This window comes from Trachypithecus francoisi, unplaced genomic scaffold, assembly GCF_009764315.1.
Source record: "Trachypithecus francoisi isolate TF-2019V2 unplaced genomic scaffold, Tfra_2.0 Lachesis_group12, whole genome shotgun sequence".
Classification (NCBI taxonomy): domain Eukaryota; kingdom Metazoa; phylum Chordata; class Mammalia; order Primates; family Cercopithecidae; genus Trachypithecus; species Trachypithecus francoisi.
Window position 1 is genome coordinate 24,827,441 of NW_022681457.1, and position 17,111 is coordinate 24,844,551.

At 40.3% G+C, this 17,111-nt stretch overlaps 1 pseudogene; it reads left to right on the top strand.

Moving 5' to 3' along the window:
* The first annotated feature begins 2,555 nt into the window (after positions 1-2,555).
* LOC117093501 lies at positions 2,556-13,050 on the top strand (annotated as a pseudogene).
* The last annotated feature ends 4,061 nt before the right edge of the window (positions 13,051-17,111 follow it).

A 17,111-nucleotide genomic window follows, 5' to 3' on the forward strand; every position in this document is an offset into this window, starting at 1 on the left:
GTACACACGTCATCCTGTTGATTGGGACAAGAGTGTCATGACTGAAGTTCCATCCTGAACTATAATGACAAGGGCCACACCCTAGGGATGGGAAAGCAGAAAATGAGAAGGAACTGGGTCCCTGGGGACTTCATGGAACACAGCCACCATACCAGTCCTGGGTGGACTATCCCCAAATTTTGAACTGGAAGGAAAATTATTTTCTATCTTATTTCAGCCACTACATTTGGAGACCTTGCAAATTGAGACCACTCTGAAGCAATAGCCTCAGTATAACTACATCCGTTTCCTCCAGATCCTCCCCTAGTGGCCTGCTATGACAGGCACCGTGCTAAAGCTCTCAACAGCACATCTCATTTAATCCTCACGAATACTTGTTACGTAGCAACTATCATTAGTACCATTTCACAGATGAAGAAACTGAGACTGAGAAAGATTAATTTACTTGCTAACTAGAGGCAAAGCCAGTTTTTTCAGTCCAGGCAGTTTGTCTCCAGAAGCTATATCTGAATCTCTGTGCTCTGAATGTTTATGCTATATTACCTGCCTCACAGAGCTACTTTCCCTATATTCCACGTCTTTACTCGTGTTATTTGCTCGGCACCTAAAATGACTTTCTGCCTTCCGCATGTCCTTTCCTTCCTAGATGCACCACCTTCTGCATGAAGGCCCTGATGCAGAATAGAAATAAATCCCTCCTCAATGAGTCCATTGCACCTTAGCTGCCTCTATTATATCATTTTGCATATCCTGCCATCTAATCTCGTTAGCTATGTTATGTGTCAGTTTTCCTCAATATATTTTAAGCTCCTTAAGGACGAGAAATATACTTTATCTGTCCTTGTGTTCTCCATAGTGTCTAACAGTAAAATTCAATGAGTCTTACTTGACTTGCTAAAAACTAAGTTCTTGGCCTGGTGTGGTGGCTCACACCTGTAATCCCAGCACTTTGGGAGGCTGAGTTGAGCAGATTGCTTGAGCCCAGGAATTCAAGACCAGACTGGGCAACATCTGGTTTGACAAAATCCTGTTTCTAAAAAAAAAATGCAAAAATTAGTTGGGTGTGGTGGCCCTCACCTGTAATTCTAGCTACTCAGGAGGCTGAGGTGGGAGGATTACTGAGCCCGGGGAGTTTGAGGCTGCAGTGAGCTGTGATTACACCACTACACTCCATCCTGGGCAGCAGAATGAGACCCTGTCTCAAAAAAAGAAAAAAAAAAGTTCTGATTGGAAGAGAGGAGTTTTTGACTATTTTATAAATGAAAGACAGGTAGTGAGTTGTAGTTCTAAATAACTGATGCACTGTAACAGCACTGTCCAGTAGAACTTTCCACAGTGATGGAAACTTTCTATACCCACACTAGCTAATACAGTAGTCACTAGTCACATGTGGCTACTGAGCACTTGAAATATGGCTAGTACAGAAAAGTGACTGAAATTTTAATTAATTTACATTTAAATAGACACATATAGATAATAGCTACCATATAGGATGTTACAACTCTAAAACTATCTTGAAACTTTGGAAAACAGCACGAGCATGCTTTGTATAGAGTAAGTGGTCAGTAAATGTTTGCTATAGGACTTTGAATTGGATTGAAGGGAATCAGTAGACATCATTTATGTAGATTTAAAAGGAAAAAAACAAACTGAGAAAGATAGAAACTTCAAAAAATTCAGGAACAACACAGAAAAAGATAAAGTTGAAACAACAAAAACAACAAGAAAAACACCAAGGATCATCATTTACAGCAGAAAAGAACCCTTAACAAACCCTTCCGGCAAAGCCTGGAAGAGGTACGTCAAGACAGGCAATTATATGACATATAAGCCCAGTTTAATAAAGACTGGGCTGGCATCCATTTACAAAACCCTCCAGAGGACACTGAGGTTTCTCATGCTATATTTAAAGAAACTGTCTGTAAAAGGCTGGGATGGGTCTCACTAGGCTGGAAAGAATAAGTCCAGATCACTCTATTTAACAACCATTCATCAAAAATTCAATATTTTATTCGGTAGGGGAATGACAGAAACTCACTCACTCCTAGTTATGGTAATTCAAAGCAAAAAACCTTCTAGTTATACTATCAGGCCAAAATCTAAATTTTAGGCCCCTGTGGAATTTTTCACTTTTGCTTATTTGCCATTAAGGTGGCGCATGGAGAAATGCAGTTAAGGACCTACACTGTTAAGTGAGCTCTTCCCAGCCTGGCCATTCTGGGGGTGACCTTTCCACCAGGTTCCTGGCATAAGGCAGTGTGTCTCCTGGAGCAAAGCCAGAATGTAAGATGAAAAGCCACATGCAGAGGATGACGCAAGGGAAACAATCATGACTTTCATAATGAGAGCCAGAAAGAAATTTGAGGTGTTATGCTCACTAGTTCCTAAGCCTGGGTGTTGTAGTCAGCATAATAACTCCCTTAACATTTTATTCTTCAGGATTTCTAGCCACAGAAGAATGAGCTATACTAGCAATCAAACTTTGGGTGTACTTGTCCATGCTCCCCAGACAGAGATCCATACAGCATGTCATAATTTAAAGAGAAACTTTCACAATGTTTGGAGCCCTTGCTGCCCCGAAGATGAAGGAGGAGAGTGTCCTCACGTTCCTTCCAGCAGGAATCCACTTAGGTAGCACCAACCTTGACTTCCAGATGATACACTACAAAAGGAAAAGTGATGGCATCTACATCATAAATCTGAAGAGGACCTGCAAGAAGCTTTGGCTGGCAGCTTGTGCCATTGTTGCCATTTGGAAATTCAGCTGCTGTCAGTGTCACATCCTTCAGGAATGCCAGCCAGCAGGCTATGCTGAAGTTTGCTGCTGCCACTGGAGCCACACTTATTTCTGGGTGACTTTATTAACCAGATCCAGGCAGCCTTCTGGGAGCCATGTCTTCTGATGGTTACGGATCCCAGGGCTGACCACCAACCTTTCACAGGGGTATTGTATGTTAACCTGCCTATGTGTGCCCTGTGTCACACATATTCTCCTCTACACTACGTGATCATCACCATCGCATGCAATGACAAGGGGCTCGCTCAGTGGGTCTAATGTGGTGGATCTTGGCCTGGGAAGTTCTGCACATGCATGGCACCATCTCCTGTGAGCACCCATGGGAGGTCATGCCTGATGACTACTTCTCCAGAGGAAGAACAGGAAAGAAAATAGGTTGGGCACAGTGACTCAAGCCTGCAATCCCAGCAGTTTGGGAGACCAAGGCAGGAGGATCACCTGAGGCCAGGAGTTTGAGACCAGCCTGGCCAACATGGTGAAACCCTGTCTCTACTAAAAATACAAAAATTAGCTGAGTATTGTGGTACATGCCTGTAGTCACAGCTACTTGGGAGGCTGAGGCATGAGAATCTCTTGAACCTGGGAGGTGGAGGTTGCAGGGAGCCAAGATGGCACCACTGCTTTCTAGACTCTAGCCTGGGTGACAGAGTGAGACTATCTCAAACAAAAACAGAGAGAAAGAAAGAAAGAAAGAAAGAAAGAGAGAGAGGAGAGAGAAAGACAGAAAGAAAGAAAGAAGAAAGAAAGAAAGAAAGAAGAAAGGAAGGAAGGAAGGAGGAAGGAAGGAAGAAGGAAGGAAAGGAAAGAAGGAGGAAGGAGGGAGAGACGGAGGGAGGGAGAGGGAGGGAAGGAGGGAGGGAGAGAGGGAGAGAGGGAGGGAGGGAGGGAAGGAAGGAAGGAAGGAAGGAAGGAAGGAAGGAAGGAAGGAAGGAAGGAGAAAAAGAAGTAATTACTATGAATAATAGCAATGATTTACTAAATGTCCACTACACTCAAACATCTAGCATATTTTTTCTGCAATTTCCCAGTTACAATGTAAGGCAAATATTATTAATATGATTACCCTCACTTGAAAAATAAAGAAACTGAGGGTCAGGGAAATTAACTGAGTTTACCAAGGCCATACAACAACTAACATAACAAGTGCTCAATGAAAGGGAATTTATTTATTTATTTATTTTGAGATACGGTCTCACTCTGTCACTCAGGCTGGAGTGCAGTGGCATGCTTACAGCTCACTGCAGACTTAATCTCCCAGGCTCAAGTCATCGTCCCACTTCCGCCTCCTGAGTAGCTGGGACCACAGGCACACACCACCATACTGGCTGATTTTTTTTTTTTTTCCATTTTTTGTAGAGATGGAGTCTCTCTATGTTGCCCAGACTAGTCTCAAACTCCTGGGCTCAAGTGATCCTCCTGCCTTGTCCTCTCAAAGTGCTGGGATTATAGGCATGAGCCATCGTGCCCGGCTAGACTGACTTTTTAAAGTAATGAAAGTAATGCACACTCAGGTAAACAAATTAAAGCCCCACAGGATATGAAGTGAAAAGCAAATGTCTTCTTCCTGCCACTCCTAACTCCCTAGAATTTCTTCCCCAGCAATAAACAGTGTTAAACACTTTTGGATATTCTTACAGATATTTTTATGCATTTATACAAGTAGGGCCATATTTGCCTATTTTCTTGCAATTTGCTTTTTTCCCCTTAATTTATCATAGACTTCTTTCCATATTAGAACATATAGATCTACCTCATTAAAAATAATTGTGGAATATTCTCCTCTATAAGTGTATCATAATTTAACAACTTCCACATCAATGGACAGTGTTTTGCTGTTACAGTCAATGCTTCAGTGATCTTCCTTTAAATAACATCTTTGTACACTGGTATGATTTATCTGTAGGATAAATTTCTTGATGTGAAATTGTGTAAGAAAATGTGCACTTGAATTTTTCGTAGATATTCCCAAATAGCCCACTTGAAATAATATATGAGAATGTCTGTTTTCTTATCTGGCATTTTGATATTAGTTTGTCTAAAATGAATTTTATTTTCCCTTCTAATAGATATTTGTCTGCTCCTTATTATTTCTGGGAGCTACTCAAATGTCCTTTGGAAAATCATCACCTTCCCATGTAGTTTCTAGGGCTCCACCAGGAAGAGACTATGTGCCTTAGTCCTGGCCAATCAGGGTATCAAATCTTCCTACTAACATTGTTGACTCAGGGGTTGACCTACGACCTAAGTTCTTCCAATGCCCAAGGCTCATGTGGTAGTCGCCAAGAATCACTCTACTTTTTGCTGGGCTGAATCCTGGGAAGATATAGGCATAGGATTGCTAAATGGCATGTTGCCTCCTTGTGGCATACCAGTATGGAGGAGAGTTAAGCTTACTAGACGTTGCCCCCTAGATCAAGTGTAAATGAAAGTCAGAAAAATTTACCTCTGAGTTTTTCAGTTGTTTGAGCTAGTAGATTTCACCTTTTGCTCAATCTGGTTTGAGGTGGATTTTTGGTTACTCACAACCTGAAGAGTCCTATTGGAGATATGCCTGTTTTCCAGTGCCCCAATATACTACAAATTTTAAGTAATATTAGTAATTCTTGACTGGATATAGTGGCTCATACCTATAACTCCAACACTTTGGGAGGCCAACGCAGGAGGATCACTTGAGCTCAGGAATTTGAGACAAGCCTGGGCAACATAGTGAGACCCTGTTGCTACAAAACAAAATTTAAAAACATTGTCAGGTATGGCGGTGTGTGCCTATGGTACCAGCTACTCAGGAAGCTGAGGCAGGAGGATTGCTTGAGCCCCAGAGGTCGAGACTTCAGTGAGCCATGACTGCACACTGCACTCCAGCCTGGGTGATAGAGTGAGACCCTGCCTCAAAAAAATAAAAGCAATATAATGTTTTCATGCTAATCTAGCAAATTATCTGGGCTACTGAATCAACTTGGTTCATTTATTTACTTTGTTTATCGGTCAGACCAGCCCATCACAGGATTTTAACACTATAAATTGGCCCCTGGACTAACTCATGCAGGCGAGCAGCAACTCCATCAAACCCAGTAATTAATCGGGCAGTCCTCCTCCATATGTCACGGTGACTATTCATTAAAGCTATGCATATGGCTTGTACCTACCTATGCTAGCTTTTTGCTTTTATTCATGGTTCAACAAATTTATTAACTTTAGATCCAGTGGAACAAAGAAAAATTAGTACAGAAGATATTATAACTAGGCTGATAGTTTAAAATTAGAAAAGAAAAACTAAAATTGAGAAGAGATGTTGCCACTAACAATAGAATTTGTGACATAAATACATAGAAAGCACCTCAAGTTACAGGCCTGAACTCTAGAAACATAAAGAGACACATATGATGATGTCCATGCCCAAAGTCTTACTTTTTGTTTGAGGAGAAACCACATGTATTGAAAAGAATAAGAGATGGCCTAAGGATATCACCGGTGAATGTCACATATTTCTGATCATCAAGATTCCCATTTGAGACATACAAAGCATCTTAAAAGTCATGAGTGACCCAGGCGTGGTGGTTCACACCTGTGATCCCAACACTTTGGGAGGCCAAGGCAGGACGATCACTTGAGCCCAGGAGTTTGAGACCAGCTGAAAAACACAGCAACGCCCCAACTTTACAAAGAATTTTTAAAAATTAGCAAAGTATGGTGGCACACATCTATAGTCCCAGACACTGAGGAGGCTGAGGTGGGAAGATCACTTCAGCTCAGGGGTTCGAGGCTGCAATGAACTATGATCGCACTACTGCACTTTAGCCTGGGTGGCAGAACAAGACTCTGTGTGAAAAAAACAACAGAAGGCCGGGTGCGGTGGCTCAAGCCTGTAATCCCAGCACTTTGGGAGGCCGAGACCGGCGGATCACAAGGTCAGGAGATCGAGACCATCCTGGCTAACTTGGTGAAACCCCGTCTCTACTAAAAATACAAAAAACTAGCCAGGCGATGTGGCGGGCGCCTGTAGTCCCAGCTACTCCAGATGCTGAGGCAGGAGAATGGCGTGAACCCGGGAGGCGGAGCTTGCAGTGAGCTGAGATCCGGCCACTGCACTCCAGCCCAGGCAACAGAGCAAGACTCTGTCTCAAAAAAAAAAAAAATTAAAAAAAAAAAAAAACACAACAGAAAAAAAGATTTATAAGTCCAGGTGAAGTGGCTCACACCTATAATCTCAGCACTTTGGGAGGCTGAGGTGGACAGATCACTTAAGGCCAGGAGTTTAAGGCCAGGAGTTCAAGACCAGCCTGGCCAACATAGGGAAACCCCATATCTACTAAAAACACAAAAAACTAGCTGGGCATGGTGGTGCACGCCTGTGATCCCATCTACCAGGGAGGCTGAGGCATGAGAATTGCTTGAACCCAGGAGGCAGAGGTTGCAATGAGCAGAGATCACGCCACTGCACTCCAGCCTGGGTGACAGAGCGAGACTCCATCTCAAAAAAAAAAAAAATTTATGAGTGAGTGAGGCATATCATACTATATATATTATATGTACTGTATAGGTGTAAACCATTTGCTAAAATAAGATTACCAAATGGAATTGACAAAGCTTTAGTCACTTAGGTATGCAAAATACAATTCCATATGATTTGTTGAACAATATACATAAGAAGCCAAACACTGATTTAGAGGAGACTCTCAAATTGTCATGATGAGTGACATAAGACATAATAATAGTAGCTAAGATTTATCCTAATATATCAAAAATGGATATTTATATAATAAATGAATGCATATATTAATTTAATTCTCACAAATATTCTATGATGTAGTAACATGATTATTCTTACTTTACAGATCAGAAATCTGAGGCATGAGAGGTTAAGCAATTTCACTGGGCATAGTGGCTCACACCTGTAATCCCAGCACTTTGGGAGGCCAAGACAGGAGGATCACTTGAGCCCAGGAGTTCAAGACCAGCCTGGGCAATATCTCATCTCTAGCAAGACCTCATCTCTACAAAAAAAAAAAAAAATTAGCTGAGCATGGTGGGGTGCACCAGTATTCCCAGCTAGTTGGGAGGCTGAGATGAGAGGATCACTTGAGCCTGGGAGGCAGAGGTTGCAATGAGCCATGACTGCACACTGCACTCCAGTGTGGGCAACAAAGCAAGACCCTGTCTCAAAAGAAGGAGAAGGAGGAGGAGGACAAGGCAAAGGAGAAAGAAGGGGGAGGAGGAGGAGGAGGAGGAGGAGGAGGGGAGGAGGAGGAGGAGGAGGAGGAGGGGGAGGAGGAGGAGGAGGAGGAGGGGGGGGGGGAGGAGGAGGAGGAGGAGGAGGATGAGGAGGAGGGGGAGGAGGAGGAGGAGGAGGAGGAGGAGGGGGAGGAGGAGGAGGAGGAGGAGGGGAGGAGGAGGGGGAGGAGGAGGAGGAGGAGGAAAAGGAGGAGGAGAAACAAGGGGAAGGAGGAGAAGGAGAAAGAAGGGGAAGGAGAAGGGGAAGAAGAAGGAGGAGGTGGGAGTAGGAGTGGGGAGGGGGATGAGGAGAAGTAGTTAAGTGATTTGCCCAAGATAACTTCAGAGCCAGACTTCAAAACTAGGTAATCTGACTCCAGAGTCTATACCCAAAAACACTATAGTGAGTGTATGTTTCATATTCTCTAAATTATTGCTTTGTTCATATTTTTAAGGAGAAAGAATAGTAGATAAAGAATAGTAAAGACATGACTTCTTCCATTCAGGAATTCTGTAGTTTCTCTGTAGCCTCAAGCTGTGCCTTGCACATAATAGATGATCAATAAATGCCTGTTTTATGAAGGTATTAAGGAATAATGTTTATGATCCATATACCCCACTTGTCTTTGCAACCCCTGACTACATTACTTTTTCCTAGAATTCTAGTAGAGAGGGTTACTGTCTTACCAAAATTCCCTGCAAGAAGCAGAGAGTGTTTGAAGTAGAAAGTATGTAACAGAGCAGAGGACAGGTCTGAGACTAAGCCCTGACACTGTTTAGTTATACACCCTTGAACAAATCAGTTTACTCCTCTTGGAAATAAATGCTCATATATGTCAAATGAAAGAGTTGAAGTAGATGACTGATTTTCAGACTGTGCTAATAATGAAGTAAGAAGGGGGAAGCATATGAACAGGTGCAAGCTCTTTGGCTTCAAGGAGAATAGCTCCCCTCAAATCTGTTTTACATATTAAGTATATAAGAGTTTGTAGGCCAGGCATGGTGGCTCACATCTGTAATCTCAGCACTTCGGGAGGCTGAGGCGGGCAGATCACTTGAGGTTGGGAGTTCAAGACCAGCCTGACCAACATGGAGAAACCCCATCTCTACTAAAAACATAAAATTAGCCAGGAATGGTGAAGCATGCCTGTAATCCCAGATACTCAAGAGGCTGAGGCAGGAGAATCACTTGAACTCGGGAGGCAAGGTTGTGATGAGCCGAGGTCGCACCATTGCACTCCAGCCTGGGCAACAAGAGTGAAACTGGGTCTCAAAAAAAAAAAAAAAAAAAAAAAAAGTTTGTTTGCACAAGGTAACTCAAGGAGTTACAAAGTTTGAAGACAATTCCATTTGACCAAATTCTTAAGTACTGTCTCATTTCTAATATTCTATCCCTGGACTACCCAGATACACTCCAATACATCAGACCCTTTGCCTGTTTTGACCTGTTCAAGAGCTATTTGAACTGAATCTTAGAATTATTTCCATCATTACAATTCTAGATCTGTCCTTTCAAAAAAAGAAATTGATTTTTTTTCCCTCCACTCACATTTATCAGTTCATTTTTTTGAGGCTCTCCTTGCCACATCCTTAAATAAGTAACTAGGATAACTGTGGTAATTGCCTGACCTGCAAAGTGTATAGAACTTCAAGGTTAATGCTCCTGGCACAAGATTTTCGCTACAAACAGCAGAAATCCTCTAACCCTTTGCTGAGGCATTGGTTCAATAGTAAGAGAAAATCATGCCATGTATTGAATTACTCAAAAGAGAATTATCAGAGTTCCCTGATGGTCTACCTATGGCTAAACTGTATTCCAAAAAGAACTGTCTTAAATAACTCAGGAAAGACCCTCACCAGAGATACAGTAGAAGAGCCACATACTTAACAAAACTAAAAACCAAAACCTATATATTCAAGAACTGGTACAGCCCTACCCAAACATTGTGCTAATTCCTTATGTTTCATTTTATAATACCGAACTTCCTTTCACGTGAATGAAAAGAATTGTTACTATTAAGCCTATCCATTCTCTGAAATTTCTTTAATCAGTTTTCATTAAGGACTGTCAAACACATACATCATTTAGGGACTTTTAAATCTAAATTTTATTGAAGATATATTACATATGGTTTAATATTTCAGCTCAGCAATGGCCATCAGCAATAAGCATTACTCCAAGAGTGGGATTAATTAAATATTCTAGCAAACACAGTGATCCAAATAGCAAAGAAAAATCCTGGGCACTGAGCCCAGATTTCCCACCCTCTCTTCTGGTGCGGCTCATCACTCTCTCTCAGATAAACTAGACAACCAACAAATCTTTCATCATTACTAGTAAATGTGTAGATGGGTAATAAATGATCAAATCTCTCCATCAGGTCTCCTATTAGATTTTTTAAGCATAAAACATTGCACAAAATCAAACTGCCCCATAAAAGGGTATTTTTTAAACCAAAGAGAAATACAGTTTTCAGAAATAAAAGGTAATTCCCCACAGTAATCAGTAGTTCTACTCTAATTTGACTTTACCATTCCTCCAGTGACAAGTTGGGAGATGGTCCTATTCTATAATTATAATCCTGTCTTTGCTATGTTATGAAGTTTTAAAGTATTTCAACTTTGTATATTATAGTGAATAGAAATCTCAGCTCTACAGAAACCAAGAGATTTGGAGCAAACTCATGATCTTGATCCTATCAAGATTCCTGGTTTTGCACTCATAAGTTAACACTGATACTCCAACCTTAAATCTTAACTTTAGATCTGAATTCCTTGGCTTTTGTGATTTTAATCTAGGCACTAATCTACTTTAATGGTAAGGGAATGAGAGGAGCTCCAAGCAGAATATTTACAAAGGGTCTTATTCATCAAACAGTCATAGTTCCTCTTCATTCCTTCTCTCAGCTAACAGCAGAGCTATTTGATGACACAACAGATAAATCTAGCTGATTCGAAAATGACCTGGCAACAACCATTTCTTGTCATCGCCAAATCTGCACTTCTGGGACACAATGTACCGTAAACCTTCTAGCAAAGCACCTTCTTCTTTCAATGGGAAGGCTGTTAATAAAGTAAAATCTTTGAAGCTGGATCATCCGACAAAAGGAACACACAGTGAAAGAGGAGTAGCAGCAGCATTACATTTATGTAGCCTAAACGGTTTTCAAAGCAGGATCAAGTACATTACTAATTTTATCTTTCCAATGAATTTATAAGGTGGTTATAGCCTTAAGTAAGTCCCTTATCTTCTGTGAACCTCAGAATCTTAACCTTTATTATTTCATTTCTATTTATTTATTTATTTATTTATTTATTTATTTATTTTTTGAGACAGTCTCACTGTCACCCAGGTTGGAGCACAATGGCTAGATCTTGGCTCACTGCAACCTCTGCCTCCCAGGTTCAAGCGACTCTCCCGCCTCAGCCCCCCAAGTATCCGGGACGACAGGTGCCTGCCACCACCCTCAGTTAATTTTTGTATATTTAGTATAGCTGGGGTTTCACCATGTTGGCCAGGGTGATCTTGAACTCCTGGCCTCAAGTGATCCATACACCTCGCCTCCCAAATTGTGGAGATTACAGGCGTGAGCCACCACACCCAACCAGAATCCTAGCCTTTATTTTATTTTATTTTATTTTATTTTATTTTATTTATTTTTGAGATGGAGTCCTACTCTGTCACCCAGGCTGGAGTGCAGTGGTGCGATTTCAGCTCACTGCAACCTCCACCTGCCAGGTTCAAGTGATTCTCCTGCCTCAGCTTCCCAAGTAGCTGGGATTACAGGCATGTGCCACAACGCCTGGCTAATTTTTGTATTTTTAGTAGAGATGGGGTTTCGCCACGTTGGCCAAGCTGGTCTCGAACTCCTGACCTTAGGTGATCCACCCGCCTTGGCCTCCCAAAGTGCTGGGATTACAGGCATGAGCCACTGTGTGCCACCAGAATCCTAACGTTTAAAATGAGAATAATATTTCACAGGGATGTTATTAGGCTGGGACAAAATAACATAGGTCAAGTACTTGGTGCAGCGTACTTCAGTGGTAGCCAGGGTTTTATTATTACTATTATTATTATTATTATTATTATCAGTCCTACAAATAGTGAAAACATTGCTCAGAGAAAGTAAGTAACCAGCCCAAGGGCATTCAATGTATACATTTTACTGAGTCCTGGCATAGGGCTATGGATATTAAAATGTATACGATCTGGCAGGGTGTGTTGGCTCACGCCTGTAATCCTAGCACTTTGGGAGGCAAAGGCGGGCAGATCACTTGAGCTCAGAAGTTTGAGACCAGCCTGGGCAACACAAAAAATTAGTCTGGCGTGGTGGGGGGCACCTATAGTCCCAGCTACTCGGGAGGCTGAGGCAGAAGAATCGCTTGAACCGGGGAGGCAGAGGTTGCAGGGAGCTGAGATTGTACCACTGCACTCCAGCCTGGGCAACAGAGCGAGATTCTATCTCAACAACAACAACAACAAAAAAGTATAAGATCTAATCTTAACTTTCGATCTAGGAACTCAGAGTCACCCTTAGTAAGAAAGAGAACAAGTACTGGAACAAAATGTTCTTTTCACTCTATTCTGAATCAAATCTAGAAAGAAAAGATAAATTATTTCTTAGATGAAAAACATTACTTCTATGCAGTAGATTTTGTTCACTGTGGTTAAGAGTACTCTACCTAACACAGATAATAAGGAGAATGCGGTTAATGAAGTTGTGGCAGGGATAAAAGAACACTTCAATGTAATGTTCGGCACCCAGCTACTCTACAAATTTGAGAGACCACAGTATGCCGAAATTCTTGCAGATCATCCTGATGCACCCATGTCCCAGGTGTATGGAGCGCCACATCTCCTCAGATTATTTATACGAATTGGAGCAATGTTGGCCTATGCACCTCTGGATGAGAAGAGCCTTGCTTTATTACTCAATTATCTTCACGATTTCCTAAAGTACCTGGCAAAGAATTCTGCAACTTTGTTTAGTGCCAGCGATTATGAAGTGGCTCCTCCTGAGTACCATCGGAAAGCTGTGTGAGAGGCACTCTCACTCACTTATGTTTCGATCTCCGTAAACACGTTTTTGTTCTTAGTCTATCTCTTGTACAAACGATGTGCTTTGAAGATGTTAGTGTGTAATAATTGATGTTTGTTTTCTGTTTGATTTTTAAACAGAGAAAATAAAAGGGGTAATAGCTCCTTTTTTCTTTTTTTTTTTTTTCATTTCAAATTTGCTGCCAGTGTTTTCAATGATGGACAACAGAGGGATAGGTTGTCGAGTGTTTTATTGCCTAGTTGACAAAGCTGCTTTTGAATGCTGGTGGTTCTATTCCTTTGACACTACGCACTTTTATAATACGTGTTAATGCTATATGACAAAATGCTCTGATTCCTAGTGCCAAAGTTGCAATTCAGTGTATAGAACTGAACACACTCATCCATTTGTGCTCCTTTTTTTTTTTTTTTTAATGGTGCTTAAAGTAAAGAGCCAATCCTTTGCAAGTCATCCATGTTGTTACTTAGGCATTTTATCTTTGCTCAAATTGTTGAAGAATGGTGACTTGTTTCATGTTTTTTGTATTTGTGTCTAATGCACGTTTTAACACGATAGACGCAATGCATTGTGTAGCTAGTTTTCTGGAAAAGTCAATCTTTTAGGAATTGTTTTTCAGATCTTCAATAAATTTCTTCTTTAAATTTCAAAAAAAAAAAAGACTACTCTACCTCAATGTCTTTCCCCCAACCTCCCCAGCAACCTTGCCCGCGACCAATAAGGAAATCCTTAATAGCGGGATTTCATCCTTTGAATAGAGAATGCCTTGTTCTTGTGTAACACTATACAGTTGACTAAGAACACTTTCAGCTACACTAACCTAATCTTCACCCACCCCACCCTGAGCTTTGAATTAGAGAAGAGGAAATTGAGGCCCAGCTACCATTGTCATAATCCAGAGTAGAACTAGATCGGTAGCCCCATACTGATTAATAGTTAATGTTAAATTAATAGTTTAATGTTGCCCAACAAACTACTTGTGCTTATATTAAAATATTTTTGTGGCCAGTCGCAGTGGCTCACGCCTGTAATCCCAGCAGTTTGGGAGGCCGAGGAGGGCGGATGATGAGGTCATGAGATCGAGATCATCCTGGTCAACATGGTGAAACACTGTCTCTACTAAAAATACAAAAATTAGCTGGGTGTAGTGGCATGTGCCTGTAGTCCCACCTACTCAGGAGGCTGAGGCAGAAGAATCACTTGAACCCAGGAGGGGGAGGTTGCAGTGAGCCAAGATCACGCCACTGCACTCCAGCCTGGCAACAGAGCGAGACACCATCTGAAAAACACACACACACACACACACATTTTTTGCACTCTCACCTAGATTTATTTTCTATTTTCTCTGAGTCTGTATGGCACACTCTAATTCTCCTAGGGGTTTAATACTGAACCTTACATTCAAGGAATTCCCTCAGGCAATATGTTTATTCAATAACCAATTCAACATAATATAATATCAGTATTCCAAGTATGGCTATGACTTTTACATAGAGTAGATCCATAAAGAGAGATGGAGAATGATATTTTGCATTTGTTTAGCACTCTTTCAAAGTGCTTTCATATCTATTATTCAGAGATGGAGAATGGAATTTGAATTTAAGAGTAGAAAGGATGTTAGAGATTCTCTAATTCAGCATTTCTTAACCTTCTTTGGATCACTTGCCTATTTGAGAATCTGATAAAAGCTATGGACCTCATACCCAGAAAGATGACCAGATGAATGTATTTAAAAAAAAAAACAAAACTACATTGTTTCAAGGAGATTCTTGAACTACTCCCGCTTTAAGAATTGCTCTAATTTGAAAACTTTCACTTTACAAATGAGGAAGCTACTATTTACCATGATAGCATCCCCATAAAGTGTCAGAGCAAGAATTATGATCCACATTTTCCAGATCTGGAACTAAGGTTCAGAGAGGTTTCAAGATGCCCAAAGTCTTATAGCTAGTTAAGAGGAGTAGCAAAACCCAGGACTCTGGATAGTCTAGTTCTTATTCTTCCAGATCACATCACCCTCCCAACGCACCATGCTAGAATTCTTTCACTATAAGAATAACTCCTATAGGCGACAGTTTGTTTTGCCTTCTGTAGCACACATAATTCTTAATCTCCAGTAAAAAAGTTCCAAATACAAAAATGGTTCTATTCACAACAGTAATTCATTTCTTACAGAGTTCCAGTAGGTTTCAGTTATTGCTGACACATTAAATACTGAAATCCAGAAATTATCATTGTAAACAACTCCATAACTTCTAAATTGGTAGTTAAGTATCAAGCTGGCCAATCTCTCTATCCTTCTCTCTCTCTCTCTCTCTCTTTTTTTTTTCTTTGGTAGAGACAGATTCTCACTATGTTCCCCAAGTTGGTCTCAAACTCCTGGGATCAAGCAATTCTACTGCCTCAGCCTCCCAAAGTGCTAGGATTACAGGCTTGCACCACTGTGCCTGGCCAATTTCTCCTTTTAGCAGCAAATGAGCATACGTGACTCCAAGCAAAGAAGGCAAAAATACTAATGTTTCTCTTGAAAGGGTGTGGAAAAGTAGTTTTAGCACATTAGGCTTATACCTAACACATAAAGGTGATGAGTAAATATTTGCTAAATGAATACACAAATTTACCAATTAATATCAGTGAGTTTTTCATGTATTTTATTTCCTCTTTCAAAAGTGAAACTAAGCGGCCTGGACAACATAGCAAGACCCTGTCTGTATTTTTTAAAAATTAGCCAGGCATGGTGGCACCTGCTTGCAGTCTTAGTTACTTAGGAGGCTGAGATGGGAGGATCACCCAAACCCAGGAGTTCCAGGTTGCAATGAGCTATGATCACCACTGCACTCCTGGGCAGCAGAGTGAGACCCTGTGTCAAAAAAAAAAAAAAAAAAACTACACACAAAAGCAAACAAACAAGAAGTTAAACTAAGAATACTGTACTTTTCACTTAAGGTCTAAGTCAGACCAGCAACAGCGTCATATTCAATACTAAAATATATATAATGACAAATAAGTTTGTTAATATGTTCACTCACATTTTATCAAAACAGTCTAGGTCATTAAGATAGTAGTTCTGATGAATTTTATCACAATTTATACATTCTTCCCATAGCAATAAATACATGTAAAATATTTATGGGAAGAAAATATCTTAGATATATATAAAATATTTAGATATGCCAAGATTACTATAACGTTTATGATGAATGTTAGATTTTTCCAAGAAAATGACTATTATTAACATTTAATTTAGCTTCACTTAATAACAGGCTATCTTGCTATACTGAAGATTTCCATACCTCACAAAGTCTTTATTTGTAAGCCAAAAGCTTCCAGAATATACTCCAAGGTGCTGAGCATTTTGGTATTTAGAAAGAATCAAAGATGCTGTGTTTTAGCTTTGATTATTCAGGCTGGCTTTAGTAGATTTCAAGTCTGAATTTTAATGTTTCATTATCACAGTTTTTCTGTGATAATCTAGATAGATTAAGAATATTCTACAAAACAAATGCTTAATAAGGCAATAAACCTGTTGAAGGAATAAATTAGCAGGCAGGTTATGCTTTTAGGATATCTACACTACAGAAAAGGTATTGTACCCACTCTACCTAGTGATTAGGTTTATATTGCAATGTGACTCATAAGACTCACTGTACTGAATAAAATTTAGGCAATTAATGATCTTATTTCTTAGGAAGAACTGCTTGCTATTGGATATTAACACAGATCTTGCTCAATTAAAATTGCTCACAGTCAGCAAAAATAATTCTGCACTGTAATGAAATAATGAAATAATTATATGCAAGGGAGGACTTGTGATCTTTTTAATTATTCTATTCTTCATTTTTAAAAGGGCTATTTGAAAACGTACTCTTATAATTGATTGCTATAAATCAGTCAAACTCATTCTAAGGATCATAAATATTCTAACTTTTAAAAGACAAAGAAATGCTAAATATTCAATGGGATACTTCAATATTCAGAAAATTTAATCTGGGGGGAAAGGATAGACTGCTCTTTGGAAAATAAAAAAGTAAATTTGTTGTCCCGTG